This window comes from Panthera onca, chromosome B2, assembly GCF_046562875.1.
Source record: "Panthera onca isolate mPanOnc1 chromosome B2, mPanOnc1 haplotype 2, whole genome shotgun sequence".
Classification (NCBI taxonomy): domain Eukaryota; kingdom Metazoa; phylum Chordata; class Mammalia; order Carnivora; family Felidae; genus Panthera; species Panthera onca.
In genome coordinates, this window is record NC_138343.1 from 57534927 (window position 1) to 57548149 (window position 13223).

Sequence of the window (13223 nt, forward strand, 5' to 3'; positions counted from 1 at the left end):
TAATCATTAGGACAGTATGGCACTGGCACAAAAACAGACACGTAGATCAATGGAATAGAATAGAGGACTCAGAAGTGGACCTACAATTATATGGTCAATTCAACTTTGACAAAGCAGGAAAGAATATCCAATGGGAAAAAAAATAGTCTCTTCAACAAATGGTGCTGGGAAAACTGGCAGTGACATGCAGAAGAATGAAGCTGGCCCACTTTCTGACACCATACACAAAAATAAATTCAAAATGGATGAAAGACCTAAATGTGAGACAGGAAACCATCAAAATCCTAGAGGAGAACATAGGCAACAACCTCTTTGAACTCCGCTGTAGCATTTTCTTACTAGACATGTCTCTGGAGGTTGGGAAACAAAGCAAAAATGAACTACTGGGACTTCATCAAGATGAAAAACTTCTACACAGTGAAGGAAACAATCAGCAGAACTAAAAGGCAACCAATGGAATGGGAGAAGAAATTTGCAAATGACATATCTGATAAAGGGTTAGTATCCAAAATCTATAAGGAACTTAGCAAACTCAACATCCAATTAATGAACAATCCAGTTAAGAAATGGGCAGGAGACATTAATAGACATTTCTCCCAAGAAGACATACAAATGGCTAACAGACACACGAAAAGATGCTCAACATCACTCATCATCAGGGAAATGCAAATCAAAGCCATAATGAGATACCACCTCACACCTGTCAGAATAGCTAAAATAAACAACTCAGGAAACAACAGATGTTGCCAAAGATGCAGAGAAAAGGGGAACTCTCTTACACGGTTGGTGGGAATGCAAACTGGTGCAGCCACTCTGGAAAACAGCGTGGAGGTTCCTCAGAAATTTAAAAATAGAGCTACCCTATGACATAGCAATTGTAGTACTAGGTATTTATCCAAAGGATACAAAAGTGCTGATTCAAAGGGACACACACACCCCAATGTTTATAGCAGGACTATCAACAATAGCCAAATTATGGAAAGAGCCCAAATGTCCATCGACTGATGAATGGATAAAGAAGATACAGCCATACACACACACACACACACACACACACACACACACACACACACACACACACACTGGAATATTAGCCATCAAAAAGAATGAAATCTTGGGGTTCCTGGGTGCCTTAGTTGGTTAGGCATCTGGCTCTTGCTTTTGGCTCAGGTCACGATCTCACTGTTCATGAATTTGAGCCCCACGTCCGGCTCCATGCTGACAATGTGGAACCTGATTGGTATTCTCTCTCTCCCCTTCTCTCTATACCCCTCTCCAACTCATGCACACACACACACACACACACACACTCTCTCTCTCTCTCTCTCAAAATAAATAAACTTAAAAAGAATGAAATCTTGTCATGTGCAATCATGTGGATGACACTAGAGTGATTATGCCAAGTGAAATAAATCAGTCAGAGAAAGACAAGTATATGATTTCACTCATATATGGAATTTAAGAAACAAAACAGATGAATATAGGTGAAGGGAAGGAAAAATAAAATAAGTAAAAACAGAGATGGAGGTGAACCATAAGAGACTCTTAACTATGGAGAACAAATTGATGGTTGCTGGAGGGGAGGTGGTTGGGAGATGGGCTAAATGGGTGAGGGGCATTAAGGAGGGCAATTGTGATGAGCACTGGGTGTTACATGTAAGTAATGGATCACTAAATTCTACTCCTGAAACCAGTACTTTACTACATGTTACCTAACTTGAATTTAAATAAAATCTTAGAAGAAACAAATAGACAATTCAAAGATTCTTACCATTCTCTGTATTTCAATGTGTAATAATAGTTCAAAGTTTATGATATTCTCTAAAGGCAAGTAGGCAAAATCCTTATTCTAATACTTGAGATATACAAAAATAATGTTTTACTTTTTCCCCAAAATGGGTTGTATATATGAAACTAGAATGCATGTTGCATGGATTCCTAGTACAAACCAAACAGGAAGTCAGGAAAGGGAACATCAACTACAAACTCAAACATATGTAAGAGAATCATGTTTTTCATTGCTCTTTATTTGGAACCTAATTATGAATGCTCATTGTCATGTGTCACATACATTGCAGAACTATTCAAAGTTGAGAATAATGAAAGAACTAGAAATGATGTAAGAATGTGTGAAATTGAGCACGTCACTTTATTTACCCTCAGTTTATTTATCTCAAGGATTGTCAGACTTTTACTGTACAGTGCCAGGTAGCAATATTTTTAAACTTTGCAGGCTACCTACAGTCTCTTACATACCTTCTCCTTCCTCCTCCTCCTCTTCCTCCTCTTTGCCATCCTTTAAAAATGTGAAAACCATTCTTAGCCATGGGCTGTATGAAAATAGACTGTGGCCAGATTGGCTCCTTGTTTGTAGTCTGCCAACCCCTGATTAGATACTGCATTTCAAAAATAGCACAATCTAATGCTTTGGTTCTAAGCCAGGGGTGATTTTGTTCTTTTTCAGGGAATGTTTGTCAATGTCTGGAGACATTTTTGGTTGTCACCTGGGGTGGGGGACAGACATACTGTGTTACGCACATCTAGTATGTTGAGGCTGGAGATGTTGCTAAACATCTTACAACACACAGAACAAGCTCTCACAGCACTTATCTGGGCCAAAGGGTCAAGGTGCCTAGTTTAAGAAGCTCTTGACTAATGGCCATTTTCTTTCAATTATAGGGACAGTAAAGAGATTAAGTATATTTAATCATCCTTTACCCAGGATTGTGGTTAATTTATATTTATTCAATCAGTGAGACAGATCTGCATAACAGTGTTAGACTTAACAAGCTCTGAGATCCTGCAAGCTATACTACCATGGAGAAAATAAAAAAAGATGAATTTGATAACCTCAAATTATGAGAGTCAAGTGCAGTTACAGCCTTAAACATGTGTGATTCACAGAGAGGAGAAGGGAACTAACTAGGCAGTACTAGATTTGGAACTGTGACATATCAAATAAATTCAGGCCACTGAATGAGAAAACCAGAGCCAGGAATTGCTAGTACTCTGAAGATGGTAATTTTGAGCCTAGAATCTGTTTATTTTTGCCTGTCCATAAAATTGTGATATATCTTCTATGAATTTGGGGTAAAGAATCATGTGACAAAAAAAAAAAAAAAAAAAAAAAGAATCACGTGAGACATACTGGATCACCAAAAATGTGCAAGGGAAATTTTACACATTACTAATTCCAGTAAGAGGATAATGCTCAAATTGACACTTCTAATTTTTTTTCTTACTGTGTACTAATTGCATTTTCATGGCATTGCATTTTTTCTTTAAAAAACTTTTCACTGTATTGCTTTTTAAAATGTTAAATATTCATCTCTTTAAATTCTAATACATTTAACATTATATAAAAAAAGTGATTATTAGGAAACCTGATTATAAATTCTAAGAAATTCACTGTAGCATATCCTATTAAAATTGGATTCTAGGCTCACCTCTAAAGTTTTGATTTGGAAAGCTCTACCTCTGATGTTATTGAAGGCATTAGTTTGTATTAGCAATAAAAGAAAAACAGTGTTGCATGTCTGAGAAGATTTTGAATGAGAATTCTGATTTCTACTTGTTATTTCTGTAACAACAAAATAAGTAATCTTTTAAGGGATTTTACATAGTTAATTCTGTCGTATAACACAGTAATGAAAACTGACAACTTCGAACCCTACAGGGAGGTATGTTTGTTGCTTTTCTTTTATTCTAGACATGCAAAGATAATACATCGGTTAAGTGTGCTAGATCTGGGGTGGAGAATGAGGAGTAGTGAGAGATAATGTTGACATAAGAGCAGTAGATACATCTCAGATCAGGGAGAGCTTTAAAAATCATATGAAAGAGTTTGGGTTTAGGCTACTGAAAGCTTAATTTGGGAAAGTAAAATAATCAGATTTGTGTTGTAGTGACATTATTCCAGATGTTTAGTGACATTATTTTGGAAGTCTTGTGGAAGAAGGATTGGAGGGGCTTAGAGTTGAGAGAGGGAAACCATTGAGAAGAACACAGAAATCATTCAGGGGAGCAAGGAGGGTGTTCACTAAGGATGGTACAGTGGGAATAAAGAGGAAGGGGGCAGATAGTCAAGGAATAAGGAAACATGAGCCTGGATTGGCTGTAAAGGAGGTAGTAAAGAAGGAGACTAAGTAAAAACTCTAAGATTACTGATTTAGGATGCTGAGGAAACACTTTATCTATATCATCTCTTTTAGTCTATGATGTAAAAATTATTATCTACATTCTGCAGATGAAGACACTTGGGTTAAGCAACTTGCCCAAGACCATACAAAGAAAAGCTGCAAAGCCAGGATTTGAACCTAGGATCATCTAATGTCAGAGCACATGCTTTCAACTTTTCTCAATAACTAGGGTGCATAATACAGGAATAAGAGGATATTTGTGATGTTAGGTAAGACAAAGCATTATGTTTTGGAAACGTGGAGCCTGAGATGGTTATGGAACAGCTAGATCATATAGTAGGCAACTAAATGATTGGAATTTTTAAATTTGGTTTTATACTACCCTCCTATATTATATTCTAGCTTATTAGATTTTACAATGATGACAATGGCAAATATTTATATAGTATGTCCCAATGTAAAAAGACCAGTGATAATGCAAGCATTCTATAGAACATATTGGGAAACAGACTGTGGAAAAAGGTCCTATTAACTTTTTCATTAGTCATTTTTAACTATATTACACATTAACACTTCAGTACACTTCACAAAATAGCAATTTGAGCTTTTATTCAACCACATTTACTAGAAAAGTGGGAACTAAATTAAACACAGTCTAGAAAACAAATAGTGCAAAAAATTTCATGAATATTAATAGAAAACCAGACAAATGTAATGTACTTGAGTTTGTATCACAAAATGTACAATTCATTCTTTTGTGGAATTGCTATTTCCAAACAAGATGGATTGCTTTAGTCACTTTAAAAAATGTTAAAATGTAAAACATCCATGGAAGAAAGAAGATAGGCTCAGATTATGAGAAATAGATTTCTTAATGAAGGAATGAGGTTTTGAATAACGTGCTCCCTTTGGCAGCATCTTAACAAGATCATATTTGGTGAACATGAATCATTAGTAAACTATGAAACAATGAACAAACACACACATCCAGATAAGACTGTAGGTTGCTGTGGATTTGCTAGAAATTCCCATCTGTCATTATTTCTGATTTTTTTTACCTTGTCCTAAAATCATTAATAGGGTACATGTAGTCAATGTGAATTGTATACCTGATACAAAACACATCAGGATTTAATTTATTGAGTGGTATTTCATTAGTTCAGATGAGTTGAAATGTGGCATTTCATTTTCTAAAACTGTGTGGGAACATTCATCATATAGATGCTTAAATTATAATTTAGACACTGAGTAAAGTTTCAGTGTATCTGAATAAAATTGAATAAACATCCTAAATGAACCAAAATTCATTTTAGATAAAATTGACTTTTTCTGATGAGTGATAGCTTAAAATTTCCTCATGTAAGATTAATCAGAGGCAATCCCCCCCCCCCCATTTTTATTAAACTATATGAGACTACTCCTTATTCATGGAGCTATTTTCATGAAGTAGAACATTTTTAGTGGTTTGATTTATTTACTTTATCTTACCTGATTTCAAAATACCTGATGGACAAATGAAGGGATCAAATCAGCTGGGTACTTTAATCTATACAATCAAAATTTTTAATAGATCATTCATTCATTTATCTGTACTTTACTTAAGTATTATTGTGATAATTACTAAAAAAGAAAGATGAACTCTTTGGGATAGTAATCTAACCTGAGTCAAGTGCTTGGGGAACAGTAAAGTTTCTGCTGCTATCATTACTAGACTAATGCAGTTTTGAAAAACAGCAAATTGATCCCTGTTACCTGAATAGTAACCATAAAATCTACTAAGATATTTCTGGCAGAGTCACAGTTGGTTGTGACTTTGGTTGTGAAAAAAATTACAAAACATTCACAAAGAGTAAAATCTCTTCAAATCAATAGGAAAAAGGCTTGTTGGATTTAATGAACTACTGGTTCTCCTAATCTGAAATATAGCATTGATTAAGCAATGTAGGATCCTCTTGCACATGGAGAAATCTACACCATGTCTTATATCTGGGGAAGTGTATGTCAACTTTACTTGTCTTCCTTTGGTTTGCTTTAAGTTTTAAATGCCCGTTAGGGGTGCCTGGGTGGCTTAGTCAATTGAGTGTCCAACTCTTGATTTCAGGTCAGGTCAGGATCTCACAGTGTGTGAGATTGAGCCCCTCACTGGGCAGACAGCATGGATCCTGCTTAAGATTCTCTCTCTCTTTCCTTCTCTCTCTGCTCCTCCCCCACTCTCTCTTTCTCTCTCAAAATAAACTTAAAAAAATAAATGCCCATTATTTATTATATACAGGGTATGATTATTGCCATTTTCTAATATTACTGAAAATGAAAATTTCTTTCCTCTTTTCTTTATACACATACAGCTTGAGTTTTGGAATTGTAATCGAAAGTATTTAAATTTGATCTAATTTACTGATATTTTTGTGGAACTCTAGGAATATAAGATATAACACTTACTGGAAAAATTTTTACAAAAACAATGAATTATGGGCATATAGTTAACACAATATAGTAATAGTGTACACTTAGAAGGGGTTAAGGTGGCAAATTTTATGTTATGCATTTTTTTACCCCAAAAAGCAATGAGTTATATTGTTTACAATCATATAATTCATTTGACAAATTTTTAAAGTTTAAGTTTATTTTTAATTTTTAAATTTTTTAACTAAAATTTTTTTTTAATGTTTATTTATTTTTTGAGAGAGAGGGAGCACGAGCAGGGAAGGGGCAGAGAGAGAGAGGGAAACAGAGGATCTGAATCAGGTTCTTCACTGTCAGTGCAGAGCCCAATGTGGGGCATGAACTCATGAACCTCGAGATCATGACCCAAACCAAAGTCAGACCCTTAACCAACTGAGCCACCCAGGCATCCCAATTAATTTTCATTTTTATTTTTAGACAGGAAGTAGGGTTTATTAGTGGGCATGAAGAAGGAGGGGGCAGTGCCAGTTCTCATGAGTGCGGAGCCTGCCATTTATCAAGGGGCCACTATTAGGGATGTATTTGACTCCACAGCCATCTGCAATGAGCCACCTTTCAGCTACCATGTCTTCAAATTTGTCCACATTCAACCTAGTAAATCCCCACTTCTTGGAAATGCGGATCTTCTAGTAGCCAGGGAACTTGAACTTGGCCTTTCATAAGGCCTCAATCACATGCTCCTTGTTCTGCAGCTTGGTATGGATGGACATGCTGAGTTGGCCAATGTGGATGCTGGCTGCTGTGCCCTGGGGCTTTCCAATTTTAGTATATGTGCTGCCGAAGCGAGCACACCCTGGGGCTTTCCAAAGGCACCCTGCATACCTGTTTGGAGACTGTCAGCCCCAGCACAGAACAACATCTTGTTGATATGGATGACATGGAAAGGTGGAGAGACAGTCGGTTGTGAAAACCTTCTTTACCACAGCTTTTCACCATGTATATACTTGTTGACACAAATATGGGCAGGCTCCAGGGCTTCAGAGGAGAGCTGCTCATATTTATCTGACACCACGTGACCACATAGTGGGAACTCATCCACTTTTGCCTTTTTCCACGCCAGGTCAAAGATGTAGATCTTGGCATCAAGGACACCTTTGTAAGAAGTGAGCCTTTGGATATGGCTTGTTCTTACAATACTGGTAACACCAAGTGGAGTGGCAGCCCATGGTGACACCAGGATCTTCAGTGGCATGCCGAAAGAAAAGGGCTAAAGTTTATTTTCCCATAATCTGTACACTCAATGTGGGGCTCAAACTCACAACCTTAAGATTAAGTGTCACACTCTCTTCTGACTGAGCCAGCCTGGTGCCCCCATTTTGCAGTTTTCAATTGGCTTTATAGTTCATTTACTCATAATCTGCATTAGAATAAACTGGCAACTGCCTTAATTTACTTTTTTGGGACTAAACTCCAAAACTCATATATAATTTTATTTGAAAAAGTCACTTGGACCCAACTGTACAACAAACACCTGAATCATAATGAAATCTCTCTTCTCTGCTATCTCCTTCATGCCCTCTTTTAAGGACAATATCAATAGCACCAGATTGGGGTTAGAATATCTGTAAGAGACACTGACTTTTACAATCCTTTAGTCATTATTTCAATATAAAGATACCTAAAATAACACCACAGCTCTTCATCAAGTCACTGGGAAGTAAAAATATATTAGGTTATATTAGGTTGAACTACATGAAATTGTGAGTATAACATTTTTAGCACATAAAAATGCAATTTTATATGTCTCAATTTAATAGCTGTAACAACGTTTTTTATTGACTGTCTACTCTGTTCTTAGAACTAAAACAGGAAATTTGAATACATGATCTTAATATCTATATTTACAAAACAGGAATGATTACCCCCATTTCATAGATGAAGAAGTTGAAGTTCAGAAAGGTTAAGTTTCTTGTCTTATTGGTCAGAAGACTACTTCTGACTCCAAATTGCGGATATTCTTGACTAATAACAGAGAAGTCTTTCCTGTTTTTCTTGTTGCCAAGTTAGAAAAATGATGGTGACATGTGGAGGCCATGATGAATGAGATGTAGATTTCCTGTCACTGTGTCTTGCCCACTTGTGAACCCATCTAATTCGTGGGTTCCAGATGACAAATTATGGAGGCCCGAAATGGTTACTTGTATGAAGGAGACAACTTTACAGTTTGAAGTTTAGAGTTTCTTTTACTTTTAGAATCCAATTCTTTTTGGGGGTTTAGGGTTACCAGTTCTTAAGACAGGAACAATGAATAGGATTTACAGACACTAGGGAATTAGTCTGACCCTTTTGCATATGGAATCTTCTTTTATCAGGAAATAAGAGATAACTTTTAATTTTTTTATTTAATTTTTTTAAATGTTTGTTTATTTTTGAGAGAGAGAGAGAGGGGAGGGGGTAGGGAGAGAGAGGGACACACAGAATCCAAAGCAGGTTCCAGGCTCTGAGCTGTCAGCACAGAGCCTGATGTGGGGCTTGAATCCACAAGCTGTGAGATCCTGACCTGAGCTGAAGTCAGACATTTAACTCACTAAGCCACCCAGGTGCCCCAAGAGATAACTTTTAAATAGAGACAAAAGCATTGTGAAACAAGTGAAAACTATTAGAAATGGTAGAGTGAGAATAAATTTGGGAAAAATGGACTTCAGTAAACATTTTAGAAAGAGAAATGACAGGGGAAGTTCTTTTCAAGTTAAAACTGTTGTTTATGAGTAATTATACTTTTTTACCCTCTGTATTCTTTTTTAAAAGTTTTTATTTAAATTCCATTTAGTTAACACTGTTACCACCTGGTGCTCATTAACAGCAAGTGCCCTCCTTAGTCCCCATCACCTAACCCATCCCTCAACCCCCCTTCTCTCTGGTAACCATCAGTTTATGCTCTATGGTTAAGAGTCTCTTTCTTGGTTTGCCCCCCTTTCCCTTCCCCAACTCCCCCCCCCACCCCACACACACACACTTTGCTCATTTGTTTTTTTTTCCTTAAATTCCACGTATGAGTGAAACCATATGGTATTTGTCTTTCTCTGACTAATTCTACTTTTAAATAGATTCCCTGACAAAACATTTTGGGTTTGACATTCTGGAATTTGTGCAAGTATACTAGGAACCAACTGAGATAAAGGTATGGATCAGGGCCTTAAAGTTTATTTAAATGGAAAGAATATTTTTCTGAAATTGATTTGTGAAGCAGGTGTGTAGCTGCTGCCTACTGGGTAGGAGTTCGAGCTATAAGATTAAAAAATTAAGGAGCTATAAATTTTCTTATTTTGGGATTATCTACTGTATTAAAGATTCTGATGTGCAGGGTTAAGTGTTAATGCTAATAAAATAGGGGCTATTTCTGAGTTCCTTACATCCACATTTCAGACTTAGATTTGTTCTTAGAAAGGTAACTTCATAGCACTGGGACTGAAAGGGATGGTAGAAAAAAATCCTTAAATGGAAAGAGCCCCAGTATTGTGGTGATCCACAAATTCTCCAGGGAAAACATTTTGGAAAGGATTTTTCTTCCTTTTTTTTCTTGTTATTTAAGATTTTTATCTTGATATCTATGACTTCTAAATGGAGAAGAAGGGCTAGAAAATAACTGCTTTTATTAAAAAATTTTTCATACAGTTTACAGTTAGGTTGTAAATGTTTTCTATTTTGAGATTTTTGGATAATAAACATTATTACTGAAAATAAAACAAAGAGATAATGTAGACATATGGTGTGACAGAACTTGCAAAGTTAATTTTTCTTAGTTGGCAATTTCTTATCAGGTTCCAAATTAGAAATGGAAAACATATTTTTGGTAAACTAAAGTTTTTTGGGGGAAGGTATCCTTTTTAAATAGCCGCTTTATCTTTGAAATTACTATAGTATACAAATTGGGAGTTTGCATATGCTATATTTAAATCTAGTAAAAAATGTGGGTATTTGCATTAAAACTTTGTTTCTATCCTCTGTGCTTGTTTTAAGATGGTGATGCATGGAAGATGCCTCAGAATTACTTGTAACATTATGGTGTGGGGGAAGTGAAGGAACGAAAATTACTTAGATGTAATGTGGATTATGAAGTTGTAATTGGAGTGTGTTTTCATTTAATTTTGAGTGTATATTTGTTAACTCATTACTTCTGAAAATAATCAATTTTTTGAAAATTAATGGGCTTTAAAATCGTCTTAAGTAAGCATTTAGGTGGAATTTTAAAATTTATAGGATTTGGCACATATGTCTGTTTTTGACTGTTAAGTTCAATTTTATTCTCTGACATTTTAAATTTCTTTTGGAAATTTTAATGTAGTGCATAACTAAGATAAAAGATATTAGTTTGCACCTGTAGAAGAGGGAATTACAAAATAAGGATTGAAAGCCAACTATGTCATGCATAAAATTATTGGAACACAGCTATATCCACTTATTTGCATACTTTTGATGGTGGCTCTTGGAGCCACAACAGTAGAACTGAGTAGCAGCAACACAGACTGTATGGACCGAAAGTCTAAATATTTACTATCTGGCCCTTTACTTGTCAATCCCTGCCTTATACTTCATGTAAAGCTGGATTTTGAGCTTCATGATGGTCTATGACAAAGAATAGTTAAGAGAACTATGGTAAGGAGAAAATAAAAGGAAAAAAACATAACTTAGTTTAAATAGAAGTATTTGTATCAAAATCTGGAATCAAATTTTGGTCCACAGAAATGAAAATAAAGAATATTTAGAAAATAGATCTAAGAGCAGGTATTTGTCGACTTTTGCCGTTCAACCATGGTCATTTATTAAGTACATGGGTACTATACTGGTAATTCTAAATGACCAGTGACTTTAAACTTTCTGGTCCCTTAGAGTTGGGTGGTGCCTGAACTTACTTTTGCTTCTTAAGATAGGGGGTGATGGGCTCCAATGATGCTGACAGAGGATTATATAGACCTGCACAGTTTGAAATGTGTGTGTGGGGGGTGTGTGTGTGTGTGTGTGTATATGGTGTATGAATGAAAAAGCCTATTCCCTTAAAATGATAATGTTGGCTAAAATAGCTACAATTTTCAGGAAAATAAGAGTCATGCTGCATAAAAATTCAAAAGTTGGTTGAGAATGGGGAAAATGTATTCTCCTCTATTAAAGAGGTCTGAAAAGGAGGCTTCAATGTGGCTCATCAAATAGTGAGCTAAAAGATAAGTGCTTTGTATGTACAAAATGGTAAGTGCTTTGCCCTTTAAAAAGGAAATACAGAGAATGCTGCCCTTTTAATATGTCCTGTAGCCTGCCCTGGATTTGAGGATGAACAGAGATGGCACTAAAAATGATAAAGCAATAAATCATAAAGCCCCAAAGTTCCTTTTGTGTCACAGCTCTTACATGTTCAGAAGGCAATAACAATCTTCAGTACACATCAATTTCCCTCCGTGGGATGGAAACTGGAGAAACTGTGAGAGAAAATACTGAAGAGGAATAAAGAAATGTTTCTGTCTCTCTTTAATTTTCCTTACTTTGAATTTGTGCTGTCCACACGTTAATTGGAGATCTTAATAGTTTTAGCTATAATTTGATATCTAAAGCAGAAAGAAAAAAAATATGGGTCTGTATCTCAGCTGGAATCCAAAATAAACATAATCATTTCTTTTTTTTTAATGTTCAAAGCATTTTAGTTTTCTTTCACTCTCTTCATGTTTACCTCTTTTCTTTTCATAGTTGAAACTCACCAACTCTCCTCTGCATGGCTGTCTTTTAGTGTCTACAATGCCGGCATAAGTGAGAAAAGGTAAAAAGCTGTTAGAAAAACCTGTCTTTTAGAAAGTTCATCAACATATAATTTAACATATTAATGATGAGTAAGAGCAGAAATTTCCTTGTAATTATAAAAGTAAGGAGAGTGTTATGCTAAGTGAAATAAGTCAGGCAGAGAAGGACAGATACCATATGTTTTCACTCATATGTGGATCCTGAGAAACTCAACAGAAGACCGGGGGTGGGGGGAAGGGGGAAAAAAAGTTACAGAGAGGGAAGGAGGCAAACCATAAGAGACTCTTAAATACTGAGAACTGAGGGTTGATGGGGGGTGGGGGAGGAGTGGGTGATGGGCATTGAGGAGGGCACCTGTTGGGATGAGCACTGGGTATTGTATGGAAACCAATTTGACAATAAATTTCATTAAAAAAAGAATTATAAAGCAGCAGGTCATTTTCTTGGTTATTGATGGATTGGACTTGGGGTCATTTGTAGGTTTAATTTGGAGACCTGGTCAGAACCAGGAAATAATAATAGTTCCATGACTGCAAAAGTTTCCTGTGGACCTTTATCTAAATGTTCATGAAAAGACTTCTTTTCTTTTAGTAATAAGATTTAACTCTTTGGTATACCACCTCAGGAAAAAATATAGTTGGTGACTTCAAAATGGGGACTAAAGGTGTCTTCCTTTATTTCAAAAGCATTTAACCTTGGGATTAATTTTTATGCTAGAGTCAGGACAATTTCTGCAATGTTCAGAAGACTAAGAATCACAAACCTCCTATGAACAGCCCAGACAGTGATCCAGGAAGGAAGCTCCTTGTCCATTTTGTCCACACAGAGTAGCCTGCCATGCAGTTCCCTCTTCACCTCTCCAGATATGCTCCTTGGGACTGAATCAAAACTAGT

General features: G+C 36.0%; 1 protein-coding gene and 1 pseudogene across 2 annotated transcripts in view; both read right to left on the bottom strand.

Annotated features, from left to right (window-relative positions):
* LOC132667946 (protein eyes shut homolog) overlaps window positions 1-13223 on the bottom strand; it is a 577410-nt gene that overhangs the window by 249929 nt on the left and 314258 nt on the right. The window lies entirely within an intron of this gene.
* Window positions 7074-7768, bottom strand: LOC132667246 (large ribosomal subunit protein uL16-like; annotated as a pseudogene).